This window comes from Crocodylus porosus, unplaced genomic scaffold, assembly GCF_001723895.1.
Source record: "Crocodylus porosus isolate Cpor-Errol unplaced genomic scaffold, CroPor_comp1, whole genome shotgun sequence".
In the NCBI taxonomy this organism is placed as follows: domain Eukaryota; kingdom Metazoa; phylum Chordata; order Crocodylia; family Crocodylidae; genus Crocodylus; species Crocodylus porosus.
Genome location: NW_017728917.1, coordinates 4,842,493 through 4,859,254, shown reverse-complemented (window position 1 = coordinate 4,859,254; position 16,762 = coordinate 4,842,493).

The window sequence follows — 16,762 nt, the reverse complement described above, 5'->3', positions numbered from 1 at the left end:
TAATTATCCCGATAGTCACTCCCACTGGAGTTGGGGTCGGGACACCCCCTACACACAGCGCTCTCTACCGCGCTGGGAGCACCCCCACCTTACCGGGGAGCTCCTAATGAAGCCTCCTCCGTCCCTTTATAGCCTCACCCGGTCCTCCGGTAGTATAACAACAAAACCAAAGCCTCCCCCTCCGGGGCCACAACAACTTCCAAAACCACAACAGAACGCAGAGCCTCTCGGCTGTAACATAAACCTTAAGCCAACCTGGCTAACCTTCCGTCATATCCTTATCAGGGTCCTCCCCACCCTGTATCCGCGTGCCGACGCTCAGGCTGCTCGGCTCCTAGGCTGCTCCTCAGCAGAGCTCCTGCCGCTCAGGCTGCCAGAGAGGAACTGCCTCGGGCCTCAGCCTTGTGTGTTTATATAGGCTAGGCCCTGCCACCTGGCCATCAGCTGACCCACTCAGGTGCTTAGGCAACCCCCCGGCTGTGCTGTCCTATTGATTGGCAGCTAAGCCTGTATCGCCGTTACTAGTAGCGAGCACCCTAGTGCTCCGCGACACTCCTTCCCCCTTAAGTACTTAACCTTCATTAGGAGCGGGGCACACAACAAATATATTTAGCAATCTTCTTTTCATATTCATATTCTCTGCTCTATGGAAAGATAGATACTCACATTTCAAAACGTGCTCCCTGGCTCTGGATTAGTCAGATACGTTACATTAGGTATGCAAAGCAAGGTTGGGAGAGAGCGGTGCACTAATTCTAAAAAAGTAGGTAGTTGTATGCAGCATAGTGCAATGCCATACACACATTTTACCTTGGATCTTGGTACAGCTGTGTCCATGTGGCATGCTGTTCAGGCTGTTAACTATACTACTACCAATTCTGGACCTACGGTGGCACTGCACAGCACTGTATGGACATACCGAGGATACTGTTTCTTGTTCCTGGGTAGATAATTGCTCACGCTCTTTTGGCATGAATACTTGCAGTGAAAAGGCATGGGGGTTTATTAGATTTTCGAGGGGAACACAGGTCTCCTCCAGTTATTTCACAAAACACAAGTCTACTCATACCTTCCTGATGAGAAGAATGATGGTCCCATGGTGAAAGCTTTGGATTGGGCTCAAATTTAAGGTCCAGTGCCTGGCTCTGCCAAAATGGCCTAGTATGGCACATGGAATACTGTAGTGCTCTGGAGCCTCCTGATATCAGTGGAGTTATGTCAGCAGGAACGCTGTCCACAGGCTGGAAACCTTGTCAAAACCACTGCTCTTCATAATGGAGAGTAAATGGAGCAAAATTGGTGCACTTCAGGCAAACAGTTGACTCTAATGGTTTCAACAGGGATGATCCTAGCTTCAGCAGAAGGTTTGACTAGATGCTGTTTTGTGGTCCTTTTCAGCCCTATTTTTATGATTCTATAATTTCCTTACACTTCCATTGGACACTATTTTGGTATAATTAAACCCAACTAATTAGTTTCAAAACAGACCAAGTCTGCTGGCCGTTCTCCAACTTCTTCATGAGGCTGTCTGCATATGACCTGATATCTCAGTCTATCACCTGCAAGGTAACAATCAGGACTCAGGATCATGCATTCTGTGCTATTTAAGGATATCTAATCACTGACTCCTACCCCTGTGGTGCCTTTACTTAGGCAAACGAAAATCCAGCAGCTCAATACAGGTTTGTAGTATTTTAAAACCTTCTTCACTGCAAATAATCAAATCTGATAGTAAAGGCAAGTCAATGCTCTGATTTGGGTTATCATTCACATTATATCTATACTCTTAAGCTGATAAACCAAGGAACTAGAATGAATTTCATAATTTCTAGTTTCATAGTTTCTAGGGTCAGAAAGGACCTGAGCAGATCATTGAGTCCGACCCCCAAATTTCAGTCTAGTAATTTTCTTTTTGCTCATTACCACACATACAAGAGACTATAGCTGCACATTTCTCTAAAGCTGAGAAATAAAGAATTGTTTAGATGTTTATTAAACAACAGAATTGAATCAAATTAGTCACATTATGTTTTCTGGGCTATGGGAGTTAATTGGAAGACACAATGAGTTACTAAAATCTGAAATACCAATTGTATTTTCAAGTAAGTTAATGACAACTAGAATCAAAATGCAACTGTGGAACACAGACATTTTAATTTCTACCAAAGTACTTTTGCAAATGAGTTTACTCTTGACTCATTGCAAGAGGTTTATCAAACTCAGTTTGCTGAGTGGCACATATTTAAATATCATCCAAGAATATTTTAATTAAGTTGGCCAAATCACGTTCATTATAATATACTGGGTAGTGTTTAAAAATCCATGGTAAAAGTAACTGGGCCAACTTTGAGGACTTGTATTTCATGGTAAAGGAGACATATAGAATATTAATGGCCTATCTGGAGAATAGGAACATGAGGTAGGTGGAAGAAAAGCTGTGGCACGGACCTTAAAAAAGGCTTATCTGCATATCCTACATGAAACAAAATCTAACCATCTTTACTGCATACTTACAGAAGAATCTTCCATAGAAAATAGGAACTTTTCTTACCTTAGTACTCTAGGAATTGACCTTTCATACAAGAAAGTACAGTGCAGTAATTCCAGCCGGCAAACCAGATGTGAGGCTGACAGTGAGAAAGAAAAGTAGTTTGCACAGAATTATGGTTTCAAAGGAGTTCCCAACCACTAGGAAGGGCCTAACAGTGGCACCAGCCAATCCTAATGTCTGTACTGCCTCATAGGCCTGGAACCAGTTGGAGCAGCCCAGAATACGAATCACATCATTAGGTGAGAGAACCTGAGTGATGTACCAAAGTGATGTAGATGGTCATCATCAGGTTTAGTGGGACTTAACTAACTGCCAGTGCCACTCGCAATTGAGAGGCCAACCTTTTCATGACAGACCGTATTAGGAAAGTTGTAGGGTTTCTTAATCCATGTAATGGAAAATCCTTCACTCACGTACTTCTGAATGTTACTATTAAGCACATCTAGAAACATGTCTAGACCAAAAGTGGACAATCAAATGTGTCTCCAAATTTCCTGGAAACATTCAAAACCAGATTCTGCTCCTTTACACATCTTGTTTAATGAAGAACTTCACATATTTTAATGGGACTGTGGAGTAAGTTACTACTCAGCATGAGTAATGGAGGCAGATTTAGATCCCCAATGTGTGGGGTCAGATCATAGCTTGAATTAAGCATAAAAATAGGATATAAACCAGGATAACACAATGTTAACAATACCTTTGCAATGCTGCATGGAGCTGCCTCTTTGAATATTTTCTGAAGTCCAAGCCAAAATATCACCGGGATTTTAGCTGCATCTTCATACATACCCACAATGAAGGCCACGGTTTAACAGCATGGCAGCCTAAGCCTTTATTCCATTTTAATTGTCATATATACTTACCTCCATTTGTTAGTGTCCTAGACTGAAATGCATCTGAAGTATTTACAGTGAATTGCATGTGAAATGTAAACATTGTCAGAAGCTGACTGCCCATAAACCGCTTTCAAAATGGCTGATACTGGTTTAAGATAAACCTAGACGGATGCAGTATCAGACTTAATGGATTACGGTTAAATCGGTTTATTGAACTTCTATCCCAGATCTCCTCCAGATTCAAGTTAACTCTCAGTCCCCCAGCATCCCAGGATACTTTGCACCTTTCCTGCAACCCCTCCCTTCCACCTCTCCCCTTGGGTGGGCTAGCCTTGGCCTAAGTTGTCTGCTCCAGCTGAGCAGGGATGCATGCTCTACTGCCCTGCAGGTTTTGGCCTGTGGCTGGCTGCATTTCTGCAATCAAAAGTGAATGTCTGTTCACTTGCTTATCGGTTCAATCTACACAGTTTAGACCAGTGTTTTTCAACCTGTGTGTCACGACCCAAAAGTGGATCGCAAGAACATATGAAATGGTCACAAACAAACTTAAAAAATATATCAACAAACTTTAAAAATGGATTCTCCTTTAAAGGAGAAAAATGTGGGAAACTTTGCCTTTTCTCTTGCAGACTGGTAGAGTTCCAGTCTGCAAGAGACTGCCTGGAGCCCCCCATGTCCCACCCCCACCCCCTACCCCACACACTGTGGGGAGCTGGGGCCTGGGGGCAGGAGAGGAGTAGCGGGTCAGGAATGAGGGGCACTGGGTCAGGTCTGGCCATCAATGTTTACAAATGGGTCATGGTACAAAAAAGGTTGAGAACCACTGGCTTAGACTAACTTGCGAAGATTGAACCAATTCAGCTTCAGGCTTTTTGATAGTCTGTGCTTAGCCTGAAAGTCAGCACACTGCTTTTAAAGTAGATTTGTTTCTAAACTTGTCATGGCATCCAGCTTTTTTTTCTTCTTTTTGCATATCTGCAAAGCATGTTTGCAAATTTGTTTTGTTCTATAAGTTCAAGTAAAAGAAATGGATCAAGCCCCTGGGAATATCGCCCCTGACTATAGTACAGAGCTTGAAGTGTATTTACCTGCAGGTAACTAAAAGCAAAATGTGCACTATTAAAAGTGAAGGCTGAAATCTAGGGAAGTAGCTGGTTGCATTGTTTTTCATTTGAAATGCTGTTTAACAAGGTTGCAGAATCTGTGAAATACAAACCCAGTTTAGCCACCAGATGGTGCAGGTGGAACTTGGCCTGATCTGTGGGAGCCTCAGTAACATGGGCAGAGGTTTTCGTAAATTAGTATCGGTGTTTGGTGAATGGCAGAGGAGAGATGAAACCTGGTAGGAGAAGAAATGTTATTTATTTGCAATAGTCTAACAGCATTTCAAACAGCAGGGAGTGATAGAACAGGGAGCAAAAGGGTGTCCCTGTAGAATAACTGTGTGTCACAGCAACTCTGTACTTTAAAGCAGTGATGCTAAGTACTGTGCAGTGCAGTCATCAAGAATCTGAGTTGTCTTCAAAGGCCTAACAAACACTTCGTTTTTTTAATCCCCATTCCTTTCTTAGCATTTGGTGCTCAATTCTCTTGCCTTTGTTTATCAGGAGGATTTAATCTTGCAAAACCATTTTTGTTGTTATCTAGAGACTATCAAACTCCCTCATCTCATCACACCAGGAAGTATAATCTTTGGTTTTTGGCAAGTTTCCACCCTCCTCTTGGTCCCTAAACACAGAAGCCAGATGGCTGGTATAAAAAGGAGGCGGAAAAAAAGTGCTTCTCTTCATCTCCCCCCCCTTCACATTCATCAATGAACCCATTTTCACTTTCACTTCTGTTTTGTGCAACTAGTTCTGCAGAAATCTTTGCTGGGAGCAAAAGTATTCTCTGCAATTTAACAATCTGGGCCAGATTCTCAGCAGGTAAAAACTGACTTCAAGGAAGCTAAGCCAATTTATACCCACTGAATTGATCCCATCAGTATTTTATTTTGTTTTTCTTCTGCATTTCATTTTGCTTTCTATTCCAACTGTTCCCTAATCCTTTCCCCAGCAGGTTGTTTATTGTTTTTCTAAATACCCCCTACCTTTGCAGCTATTTCTTTACAGCCCTATTTAACTATGTGGTTTCTGTTATCTGTTCTTGGTTAAAAATGAAGCAGGATGAAATCCAATTACAGCCATTCCATCCGTTTGGTTAAAAAAATACATTTTCTACTTTTCTCCAGCTGGTTTTCCACACAGTGTATAGTTCCAATAAAAAGGGCAAAAATTCTCTCCACGCTAGCCTAGCACTCTGCCCCTACTAATGTTGGCAGAAATCTGAGCTATGTGCAGACTTGAGAAGAGAAACAGGCTCTTGAAAACAGCATCCAATCAGTGAGGAGACTAGAAATTAGAGCTGTTGAATTGTTTTTCCAATGAAAAATGGAATATTGTTTGAAAGCAACTGTGAAAAAAATTGCTGAATTGTTTGTAATTTGGGGGAAAAAAAATCAAAATGGAAAATAAAACGATGACTTTCCCTCTTGTTTTAAACGGTAATGTTTCTTTCCTCTTCCTTATTTTTGTGTCTCATCCCTTCTTCTTTCCACTGGAAAGCATGAAAAAAGTAAAACTGTTGTAAACACGAATCCTGTCAAGTCCTTTTTGCGTGTCCTCCTCTTCTTCAGCAATCCCTCGCTGTCAGGGATGATTGCCTTCCATAATCGCCCTATCTGTGGTTTTGAATATGGCTGATGAGGCCGATCCAGGATTGACAGACTCTGTTGCAACTCAGGCATGTGTTTCTGTGCGGGGTGGATGGCTCCAGATTCTTGATTTGGCGTGTGACACGCTGTTTGTCCCACTCCTGCTTTTCTGTCTCCTGTTGTCGTTCGAGGAGAGGAAACAGAGGTAATGAGGCTCTATATGGGTTATGGGAACTCTTGAAATAATATCTACTACATTTAAAACTCCCTCAAGATCCCCTTTATATTAAAGTTAGTATTGTGCTCCTTCATCTAGCTCTCATTCCCATTAGGACTACATATTTAATGATACTGTGAAGTTTGTTTATAGCTGGTTCATTGCCAAGCAGGAAGTTTTGAAAGAGCTTGTAATTATGCTGAAGGTATTAACGAACAATAAAAAACCCAAACTTCCTTTCTCTCTAAATGTTTATCCTTATCCTAATCATTGTTACCCCAATCAATATCTGAGTAATTATAAATACCCCCCATAAATTTCATCCTAATCTGTAAAATGTTTCTCTGATTTGCTTTCTAACTGCCCTGAAAGCAGAGCAAAGATCCAAGGCTCCTCAGCTACTGCCCCTACAATCATTAATTTCTCTTCAAACTGTGTCATTTACTGTACAGTCACAAAATACATGCACCGAGGCAAATGATCTATGATCAGCTGGCGGCTGGACACTGAATACAGGATGCCGAAAGCAATGCTTTACACAGCTAGGTAGGATAATAATACAGGAGAGGAAACTAAAGAGTAACTTGTTGCTGATGGACTGCTTAAGGCACTGAAACAAGCATTCGCGATGTGCGTTGAGGCAGCTTGCACAGGCATTCTTGCAACTCCTTGTTTCCACCTAGCAGAGCGTGCGGCAGATGCAGAGCTGTCATGTAATAATTGTACGAGGGACAGCATGTGTCCTAGTTAGTGAGTGGAAATGACCATACATTGGGTTATTCGACTTTCCTGTATGAATTATTGACCCAGTTTAACAGAGAGGCGATTGGCAGAACAAGCAAAAGGTCAACCCAGGAGCTCACACATAAGAGCACGAGGCATTTGCTTGAAAGGCAATGGGATGAGCTATTATTTTTGACAATCCTGCAGCCTGGTCCCAACATGCCACAGTGCTGGGCCTTCACGGTTCTAGAGGTTACAAACACTTGGCAATGACTTGCACTCAGATGCGTGGGAAGGTGGGTGCAAAAGGGGGACAGGGTAATCAAAAAGGAAAATGTCGTTTATAAACATTTTTTAAGTATTTTCCCTAAAACAGAAGGAACAAACTGCCTTGTGACTTAAGGGGCCCACCAGACCTGGGTACTAGTTTAGACTTACTCAATCTCAATGTAAGATGATGGATAGACACTTAGTAAACCACCCATGGATAGAGCCTGTTTAATGTTGTAAGACCCGTTCTCTCTGAAATGCTTTTGTTCTACATAGATAACCACTGGTCACCACTTCCAGGGACCGGAGAGTCTGAGGCTGTTAACGTGTGGCTATATGAAGGCTTCAGGCTCAAACCAATCAGGCTGGGGAAACTGAGGACTCCTATACACGTGCTCGGGGGTGGGGGAGGTGTTTTAATTTGAGCAGGTCCCACAGAGCCACTCTAATTAAAATGCTACATCGTCACGTGTATTAAGCCACCACATGGTTAAAAATGGCTGCAGGACACTTTAAGTAAAGCTCATTTGACAAACTTCAGTTAAAGTCCCCAGCGGCCATTTTTAAACCCACAGGGCACGTCCAGACAAGTGCGGTTGTGCAGTATGCAGCACTGCAAACATGTTTTCAGCACCACGTACCTCACTGTCTGGGGCTCTCTGCACCGCAAGGGCACGCTGCCTGAGCGTGCACTACTTGTTTTTGTTTCCCATGGATTTTTTTTGACCCCTGGATATACAGCGGTCAAAAAATATACATGGAAAAAAAACCCCAAAGCAGCGCATGCTCGGGCAGCATGTGCTGCTAAAAAGTAGAGCTGGGCCACTTAGGACTGTGCTATGGCTGCTGGCCAGGCTCTGCCTGGCAGGATCACCGTAGCTGCAGCTCCGGGAGGCCCCCAGCACCCCAGATAAGGCTGCTGGGGCCAGCACAGCCTCCCCTATACCACCACAACTTGCCATGTGCCAATGTGCATGTGCCACAGGTGTTCCCTGGGAACAAGAAGCAGCAGCACAAGGTACACTGCCACTACTTGTGCCCGGGGAGCCAAACGTCCACGCACATCTGGATATACCCACAGAACCTTATATGCGTGACACTGGGGCCATGTTAGAGCATTCTAATGAGAACATAGAGCACATTCGAGCGGACCCTAATAAATTCTAATTACAACTTATCAGAGCACACGTATAGGCACCCTGAGTATTTCCACCCCTCCAAAAAGGTTCAAGGCCTGCGGGAGCTGCACTCAAACAGACCTATAATGGTCAGAGTTGCAGTTATCCCAGGAATGGTGACAGGGCTGTCTTTTGGCATTCACACTGGAGAAGCTTCAATAAAGCTGGTTTTATTAGTCTTTTTTTCCTAGAATGCTGCTTATGACTCATTTCAATTGGAGAACCTGCTTTGGGCCTTCACAAGCTTATTGTATTTATCATAGAGAACTGGGAAAGCAGAGCTGCAGATCAACTAGCTTTAAAAAAAAAAGAGTCTTTCAACATTAGTCATAATTAAAAAAGGGAAAAATAATGCAACAGAGCCACTTAATATGAACTTAATGTCTGGTATTTTCTGTGTTTGTCTAGGAAGAGCACTTGTACTTATATCTTAGAACAGCTTGTAATGAAAAGAAGTAGGCACATGTACAAACATTATTTTTGAATGACTATATTTTTATATCTATAGTTTTAGCACTATGTATAATATTAAAAGCAATAGGCAGCTACAAATTGATCTGTGGGCTTCTAATTCATGTCACAGTGTATCATTTAGGCAAAAGTACATTTGTCTTTCCATGCTTGTTAAATGCCAGTTTTAAGAAATATTGAGTGAGAAATTAGGATTCTGCAGGATGGCTTGTTATTCAAAACTTTTTATTTTGCAAGAAAAGACAGTCTGCAAATAATCCTATTTCTCCCAGCATACAAAAGTGTTATCTGTAAAGTGAGTTTCCTTGCAATTTATTGTTGTATTCTTTTAAATTTGCTGTGCTAAATCATTCTGTTCATGACAGATCTCAGTTGTCCAAGCTGGATTGTTCAGCATAAAAGGAAAACAGCAGGCTAGCTTACAATCAGAACGTACTCTGTACTCTGTAAAAACGGCTCCCAAATTAGGTTTTACAGCGTAACTCTTTTTACTCCTTTCATTTTTCTTCCCAGCTTCCAAGGTCTGCATGTAGTTCCTATGCTCTGACAGATGGAGATATTGCAAAAGCAAGAACTACCCCATCCACACATCAAACCTCAGGAGGGTAGTAGCCATCATATGCTCAGGTTACCACAGTTACAGTTACGACTGTTGAATGCAACCACTTAACGTGAGAAACCAGACACCAAATGAAACCCATTTTACTGGGATCCAAAATGATGTCTGCATCGCCATGGCTAGCATGCTCCCGAGTACACCCTGGCCACCCATCCCTATTCACATACCCTAAACCCAGAAATATGCCAGTGAAGCTCTTCTTGAGCATGCTTGATGCCAAGTAGGGTGACCACTTATCCCTAATTGGGTAGGTCAGTCCTGGAATGGAAACATCAAGTCCCAGTCCCAGGCTGCATGACTCTGGGACAGTTGCTTTTTTCCTGGATTCGCAGTATCATGCAGGGATCCAGGTTTTCTGTTCGCCATGGCAAACGGCAGATTTCCCCTTGCAGGCTGGCAGCACACTGTTTCACCCTCACTCCTCCAACTTATTCCTTAGAAAAAAGCTCTCACTAGTCCTCTATACCTGCCATGATCTTGTGCCCACTGCTAATAAAGCTAGAACTGAGGAGAATCATGGGTGCCGCTGAGGCTAGATTAGTAGCCCCTGCACAACTAAGCTGCCTATTGCCTTTTCATTTGCAGCACTGCCTGATGTATACCTGAACAAACACAGAAGTGGCTAGAGAGAGAGTTCAAGTTTAATAGCTCTGTTATATTATTTTGACTCTCTGTGGAGAGGGCTCACTGGAAGGCCTCATGGGAGAAAAACAGCACGTATACATATGGCAGACCTGGCTAAGGGGTGAGCCCTTTTCAGTCTGTCTGCTGTTACTTGAACCAGCACAGATCTTGGGTAACTCTTGTTCGAAGTCCCTACCTCTGCATATTTCAAACCCGGCTCAAAGGTATTTTTACTTTCCCCAACTGCAGTATAAAAAAAGATATAGCAAATAACAGTCATAGTTTCATAGTTTCATAGTAGCTAGAGTCGGAAGGGACCTAGGTAGATCATCTAGTCCGACCCCCTGCCTTGGCAGGAAAGAGCACCGGGGTCAGATGACCCCGGCAAGGTGCTCATCTAACTTCCTTTTAAAAATCCCCAGGCTAGGAGGCTGCACCACTTCTGTGGTGGTCGATACTTCTGTGTTATGATGAGGCCCTGACTGTGCTTCAGTGGGTGTGTCTATATGTGCAATTAATGTGAAGCAAAAAACTCTGGAGCAGTTGGAGCTGGAGTAAACTACTCCCAGGTTGGGACAGCAGCAATTTGAGCCTGGGCAGAGCAGGCCTGGGCTGGCAGAGGGTATGGGGGGTCAGTGCTGGGCTCCTGGTGGTGGCATCAGGTGGCAGAGGGCCTGGATAAGGCATGAGGGTGCTGAAAGTGCAGAGTTGTGTGGCTAGGCGGCAAGCAGAAGTCTGGCCCCCAGCTGGCTGGACTGACCAGTTAGCATCTACATGTGTGTTTAATCACAGTAACTTACCCCCCCATAAGATTAGTACTAGCTTACTGTGGCATTACTTAGTTTACTGCGGCCTAATACCATCACACATGTAGACAGTGACGCTTTACTCCATATCTAATTAGTGTACTCTGAAGTAAAGGTCATGTGTAGACACAGCCAGTATGTAGAAAAAATGCTAAAGTTTGTAGGAAAGACCTCATGGGCATGATATGGATGAAACCAGGGAAGTTACAACGTCCGCTCAGACTCACAAAAGCTCATGCTATCCATCTCTGATTTATTTAGTCTGTAAAGTAAAAATCTATCTTGCCTGACTTCAGATTATCATGGCTAAAGACTTCTCATGAACCTCTACTGTACCATGACAGGTATAAGAAATGCCTTTCTGTCTGGGGAAGTCCTTCAAAAATGAACAAAAACTGGTAACTGTTTAATAGGATTTTTCGGGGCGGGGGGGCAGAGAGTAGGGAAGGAAATACCCTATGGATTTTCATGAGGACTGGTTTCCTTTCTATAAAATCCTTCAGGATTGCTACAACCACCTACAGAAATCTGCTGCATTTCAAAGGAATGACAAGAATGGGGGGAAGGAACAAATGAGAAAAGGGGGGCAATGAATCATGGATTCATTCGCTGTTGATAGCATCTCTCTTAGAAAATCCTATTACGTTTTCAATAGATATAGTTTACACTAACAAAGCTACTTCCTATCTTAATCATGACATTAGCCGTTGTATATCATTAAATTGTCATCCACAGGCTATTAGAAACACATCTTCATGTTTGAAGTGAAGTAGGTCAAGATAGCTGAGAACTGTATCCTTTTCCCAGCACACCCCACTGGAGGTCAAGGCACCATGTTAAAATACTTACAATGAATCCACTACTTCTTTGCATAGAGATTGCAAGGTAGCTTGGAGCTCTTACAAACAAACCTCCCTTTTGACTGCCTCCTTATTTACGGGTCCCCAATAAAACAAGCCTGGAATACCAAGTGTCTTTTCCAAATAAAACTTTCCCCTCGTTTTTCTCTACCAGTTCTCAGGAAATTTGGAATATTTGTAGTTTTTAGCTGAACTGAACCAAAACAAAAACCTAGGGAAAAATAAAAAATCCCCACAAATCCTAAACCCTATTTGACCAGCTCTTATCCCAGAGATAATCAGGACAATAGAGATCAGCTGCTTGGAGAGGAGAGTTCGGATGTGTGGAGGCACAGAGGGGAACCAGTAAAACTCTGGCCCTCAAAGGTTCTGGGAGGTATGTATCACTTTACTGTTCAATTAATTGAGGTCAGATCATGGGTGACGAGTCCAGGGGGGCACCAAATTACCGATGGGGTGGGGGAGTCGCCCAGCAGCCGATTGCCAGCCGGGCAGGGGCGGCGGGCATCCCCCAGTGGCCTGAACATTTGCAGCTGGTGCTTCCAAGGGATGCATGGCCAATCTCAGGGGGTGCACATGCACCCATGTACACCCTCTATGCATCACCAATGGGTCAGATTTAAAATGTGTTTTAAAGTAGATACTTCATAAATCTGTGATGCTTCACAGTTATTCTGCATGAAGATGCCAGACAGAATTTCTAAATCTCATTTTATGAAAGGCCCAAGAACATCGTTTTCTGAAAATACCTGCACATTATTTATTCACATTTTATTCTAAAATTTGAAAGAACATAATTCCCTTCCTCCTGAGGATAATTTTCTTCCCTTTCTCTTGTGACTATTAATATGGTGCCAGAACTCAGCTCAGGCTTTATTCATTTGTTATTTTAATTTCCCCGATACTGGATATGGGAAGAGAGTGGGAGTTTTTTTGCTTATAACAAAGAACTGGGAATTACTGGAAATAAGAAGTGATGACTACTACATTTTAGTCTCAGCTGTGCATCTAACTGCTGTGTGATTTATTGCCATTCAACTGTATTCTCCTACATCTTAAATTCCTATTTGTAGTAGATATTTAGGTGCCAGTTTCCTATCATCATAGGTATTTATATGGTCAATACTACCGTGTATTCTGAGCACATCACAGTCCTTAGTGTGTTTAATGTATATATCCTAACAACACTCCTGTGCCTTAGGGAAGTGCTATTATCCCCATTTTGCAGATTAAGACTTGATTATGTCTGCAATAGTGCAAGGAGTCAAATCAATACATCTTCCTATATTGCCCATCCCTCATACTATGGACTTGGGTACAATCCTGACACATCAATATATCAGACATAGCAGGAGGCTTAGGCCAGGGCAAAATATGCAGTTTTGCCAGCTTAACTAGGTTGCTTACGAGCGTGAAAAAATAATACACCTAGCTGAGATACTTATGGCAGCAAAATGCGACGTGTAGAGGCAACTTGTACTTGAAGAAAGTGCTTTTGCTGGTCTACATTATGTCATTCAGGGAGATGGTTTCCTTACACTCACAAAAGAACTCCTTTTAGCTGATATAATCTGCATCCCTACTTGGGGCTTTTGCCAGAATAGCTATAATAGCTAAGCTCTTGTAGCAGGGACTAAGCCTTCGATTTGTAAAGAAATATAAGATCCTTGAATAAATGATACAATATAATTGCCAAGTTTTTGTTACCCAAAGTTGAGAATTCTAAAACAAGATATATACATGAAATTCTGACAATTTTAGTTAATATCCATAAAAGAATTTTCCTTCAGGAAAAGACTGAAATGAGGCTCCTGATCACCACTGTCTTAAAACATTTGTATACTGCAGTAAGCCCAGAACAATATCTGGTGTACAAGGGTAGAGGATTAGGAGGTGAGTTTCCATTTTCAAAGGAGAGTCAGCATATATACAAAGGAGAAAAATGACAATTTCTTCATATCTGTGAGTTATGGGTTAGAAAGTAGTTCCAGCAGCATTGATCAATGTGATCTTCAAAGAAAAATGTGGACTATCTATTACATTTTCTCAACGTTACCATCCCTTTGCTGAAAACTGCATTTTTTCTTCCTTTATAGGTGGAGACAAAGAGACTGTTATAAAGTACTAATGACTTATAAATTAACTAACGTTAGTTTTTATTGGCAGCCTAAGCTCTTTCCACAGCTAGTTGAGTTAGAAGCGAATTCTGAGTCACTATTGCAGAGGCAAATACTTAGATCCTATATAGAAAACTGTGTAAATTAGCATAATTTGGGTTCACTGACTAAACCAAAAACCTACTCTTTGAATGTACAGCACCCAATTTTGGAGTGAGAAAGAGGGTTTTTTTTAATGCATCCCAATGTAAAACCATCATCATTCACACCCATTTTTGTGCTATTTGCCTAGTGATTGCCATAGGCACATGCTACTCCAGGGACTGAATGAAATGCCCACCACAGACTCAAATGTTGCAGCATGGAAAGAATGAAAAATAACTTAGAAAAGGTCTCCTGGTTAATCAGCAGGTTTCTGTGTAGTGGATGTAGAAGGGCAAACTTTCCAAAGATATCAAACATGCAAGAATTTCTAGTTTCAACTGTCTCTTCTGGATACTGAGCACTTTTGAAAATCCAGCCACATCGTTACCAATGATGGGTGGACAGCTATGAAAAATCTCATTCGGTTGGAAGTCCTAAGGAACTAACTTTGCAAAGCCAACAGGATGCAAGGCCAGATTTGAAACAATGCTGAAACTCATGCAGGATCAAGCCCTAATATATTTTTGAGACATCGCAAGATAGAGTTGTGCTACTAGGGCAACCAGTACTCCCTAACAACACCTCAGTGCTTTCTGATGCTGCCACACAGAGGAGATAAGACTCTATGGGGGGAATATTCCTTTTTTCTGTGCACATGTAACTTCCCCTACAATTAACATGAGTGACCACCTGCACTGAAAAAAAACCATAAATCCCATAGTGACTGGTTTGGTTTAACTACAGGTAGCATAAAAATGAGGTGATCTTTAAAGATTATTAACAAGTCTTTATTCTCATTTAATTGAAACTGTGGAATCACCTCTGTGGTTAATCAGAATAGTAGACATAGCTTGATTTTAGTGGGTACAGATAACACTAGATTATGTTCAGCAAATCATGTAACAATTATCTTAGAAAGGAATATTACATGAGGGACTGGTGAATAGAGTTAAAATATTTAAGGATTCTTCCTTCCTCTCAGATCCTTTATCTTGTCCATTATTAGAGGGCATCTTACCCAGTCTTGACAATGTTCATTTGGATTTTTACCCTATATTTACTTCTTATTTTTATGTGCTTCCAAATAGGGCCAAGAGCTCCAAAATACCAAGGGAAAATATTACGGGAGGTCCAAGCACCTGAATCAAACTATAAACCTGTAGGTTTTTGTCCATCAGTGCTGTACACTGAATAAAATCATATTAGTGTGCTCATGTGGGTAATGCTTCAGTTCTTAGGGCAGATATAATGATCCCTTACAATGGCTACAGGGACTGCATCAGCTGCTGTCAAGAGGATCAAGCATAAGAGTTAGAGAGACATTACATGTTAGACCAGACTAACTCTGTGGACTGTTAAGCGGTGTTAAAGTTCGACCACGCTTTGAGCAGCCACAAATTAAAGGTTAATGACGTTTCTCACCTGTAGAGCTCTGACTTGCCACTAGAGGGCTGATGAGCCAGGACATCTGGTCTCTGTCTCTGCTCTGGTGGGAGGGGGCTGGGAGCAGTGCATCCTGGGATACTGGAGAACTGCAAATTGCTCATTTTATCTCCATGGAGCAGATGGAAGTTACCCAAACACAAGCTAGGTAGCATAACACAGAGCTAACGCTCATCTTAAGTGGCATAACTTTGAGATGCTCAGAGGGCACTGAGCATGAGTTAATGAGCTTTAACAGGCTCATGTTAAAGCTTTTTCATGAGTTAAGCTCATGGTTTAACTCAGTTAACTCATGAGTTAAGCTGGTTTAACTGCCTTTAGTATGGTCTAAGTATATTGTGTAACTTCACATTTAGGAGACTTGTTATAAGTCTTAAAATGCCCCCAGTTGGCTCTGTTAACTTGGTCAAATCATTTTGCCTTCCTGTACCTCAGGTTCCTCATCAGTAAAATGGGGATAAGGGCACTTAATCTATCTTTGGGACCAATGGATTAGAAGTGCCAGGGACCTGATTTACAAAAGTGCTTAGTATTGAATAGCAGCTATTGCGCTTAAATCAATGGAGCTACCCCTATGCTTAAAGTACTGCATGTGCTTAATTGCTCTTCTGGATGAAGACCAATGCGTAGAATCATTAAGGCTCAGACAGAAAGCCTTTATGGTCTAAAATGGAGCATATATTGTTTTCAAAGACTAAAAGGATACCATTTAAATGGCATTAAGTTTCCTTTCAGCATTTGAGGTGATGAGACTCTCTCTAAATTCATAATTTATTTAGCTTGGTACACCAAATGTGCAGTTACTCAGCACATTTCATACTTAAGGATCACCAAGCACAAACCAACAAGCAGTTGGCAAACTGGATAGTCACTGAACGCTTTGGCCATACTGCTTTCCTTCCTGAGGGGGAAAAATGGATTGCTTTTGGACAGCAATAGGAAAGAGATGGATGCCGAAAAATTCTGATCGGTCACTGTAAATGCTTTTTTATGTGCTCAAATAAATACTTTTGAGAGAGAGTCAGTGAGAGTTTGAACAGTTGTAGGAGTGAACCTCTAACTTTAACTGCTGCTGAAACTGATTAATGTTTTTGATTCCACAATCATTTGACTTAAGGGAATAAAATCTAATCTTACAGCTATTGCATGGAAGGTATTTGGTTTTGGTGAAAAAGCTGCATTGCGTAAATGAACTATCAGATGCACAT